The 2,313-nt window shown below is 37.1% G+C and overlaps 1 protein-coding gene across 2 annotated transcripts in view; it reads right to left on the reverse strand.

Moving 5' to 3' along the window:
* Window positions 1-2,313, reverse strand: part of LOC106525319 (C-type lectin domain family 12 member B) — a 6,081-nt gene that overhangs the window by 501 nt on the left and 3,267 nt on the right. The gene's annotated exons all lie outside the window — the stretch shown is intronic.

A 2,313-nucleotide genomic window follows, 5' to 3' on the forward strand; every position in this document is an offset into this window, starting at 1 on the left:
AGGCCATGCCTGATAGTACCCTCTTTTCTCCCTCCTTTAGTAACTAACAACAGGCAGATCTCCCCAAGACAGTGTCTCCATCTTCTCTTTGAAGAGAGAAAAGCTGAGTTTTTCCTCCTCAGGAAAAACCAGCGTTCAGGCAATAAGATTTCAGCTCATTTAGCCAAGGAGCAATCTTATCGCTCGGTCCATGACACCTCCAGTTGTGGAACAAATTACCAGCAAATTCCTGGAAGTTTTGTTCAGAACTTCTGTGAGAYRCTTTTATTTTGATCTGAGGAACCTGTCGGTTGTGACTCTCTACGCACGAAGCCAAGAGACCACTAGACCCAAGAYAATCAACTCCTTGAAGTCTGGCAACCTGGTCGGTTCTGAAGGTTTCTGAGCGGATCCCAAACCTGACCCGGGTCAACTTCCAGCACGCTGAACCTGACTTGAAGTCTGAAAAGGTAAAGCTGAACTTGGTTGATTACAGAGCGTCTGCGTCCKGGCTGTGCCGAGTGAGACTTCCCAAACCCTCCTGGCTCCTCACTTTGAKAAGATAWAATCTAGTTCCCTCCTTAACAAAMCTTTTCCTTCCTAAACTCTTAATTCTTTCCCAAATCCTGTCAAAACCTTTAAGAATAAGTGTCTCAACAATAGTCTATTTAACATCTAAAGCCAAACGTTGTTGTTCCTGATAAAGCTGTCAAAATAACAAGATTTAACACGTTCGTGAGTTAGATGTTATTGATTTCAACTTTTGTAAACATCTGATCATCCCTCAATGAGTCTTGTATATATGTAATTGTTTTTGTAAATGAATATCATTATTTTAGATAAAACTTTACTGACTACATTACTCATTGGTTTAATTCCTGATAATTACACAGAAAAGGTATTATTATCTGTATTGAAGAACTCTCAAGTCCTCATGAGAAGGATGTAAGACTAAAACTCCTACATAAGCAAAGTAAACAAAACTATTTGTTTTGTTTAAAATTTCAGTAAGGCCTATTTTTTATACTTATTTTACCTTCTTTATTACGCGAACTTAACCCCCCCCCCCATTCAAAAGCAGACTCAGTGTTTTAATTTTTAACAAAATTGGTAAAAACTTTCATTTTTTTCTTCTTTACATGGATCTGGTTTTTACTTTAATCTTAAAATGGATATAAATGAAGAGATTTTCAGATTAATAATATATTTTTAGTTTTACTAAATCACATTCACGGGCCGGAAAAGCCCCCCTCAAACGAACTCAAAGTGGCCCACGGGACATCAGTTGATGATCACAATTAGGGATGCACAATATTTTGGCATTAATATCAGTATCGGCCGATACTGGTCATTTTTTAGAATATGGATATCAGTCTGATGTGTAAAACTGGCCGATATTAACATCCGACATAGATTTCCCACTTTTTAAGCTTTAGTTTCTGTTTTGGGAGGGGAGATGGTTGGTTGAACAGCATCTGTTTGATCATGATAGTAAAATTGATGCTGTGCAGCCAGGAATAACTGAAGTAGAGCCATGTCAGAGGTCTGGTTGTTTGTTTACAGTATCAAAAAAAGACCCAAGTGTGTTTGTGTGTATATGTATAATATAATTTGTGTGTTTGTGTAATGTCAGTAAATATCGGTTTTCGGCCATAACATCAATAATTATATCGGATATCGATATTGGCTGAAATTTTCATATCGGTGCATCCCTAATCACAGTTGTTGCACAYTTTTCACCTCGAACACATTTTATCACTGAGTTAAGGGCAGAAATGACTCATTTGACCACAATGGTAGCAGACCCCTGGTTGATCATGTCAAATAAAGAAAATGTTGTCACGCGTGAAATGAGGACAACACTACACAGCAAAAAATGCCAGTGTTAATTTCAACACCAACAAAGTGTCTATATGTGTCCACACTTGCTGGTGTTAAAATAACGTTTGTGAAAGTGCTAAATTTCAACACCCATTTTCTTTGTTAATTTAACACAACCAGTGTTTAATATCCAATGATACTGGGTGTCATGCATTTCAACAGTGTTAAAATAAAGTTTTAAAAGTATCACCAGTGTATTATTATTATTATTAACAATGGACATTGTGTTTGAAAAGTTTACAGACACCACAAGGTGTCAATACACCATCAAATTGAGAGTGTAAATTTAACACTCAGAGTTAATATCAAACTCTTTGTAGTGTTGCATTAACACTGCTCAGTAGTGAGTAGAAAAGTATAATGGAGTCACTCTTCACACACCAAGAAGTACCTCTCACTCGTGTCGAAGATTTCTCAGCAAGGAATGCTGGGTAAATACTGGTCTGTCTGACA

The sequence above is a fragment of the Austrofundulus limnaeus genome, unplaced genomic scaffold (genome assembly GCF_001266775.1).
Source record: "Austrofundulus limnaeus strain Quisiro unplaced genomic scaffold, Austrofundulus_limnaeus-1.0 Scaffold223, whole genome shotgun sequence".
Taxonomy (NCBI): domain Eukaryota; kingdom Metazoa; phylum Chordata; class Actinopteri; order Cyprinodontiformes; family Rivulidae; genus Austrofundulus; species Austrofundulus limnaeus.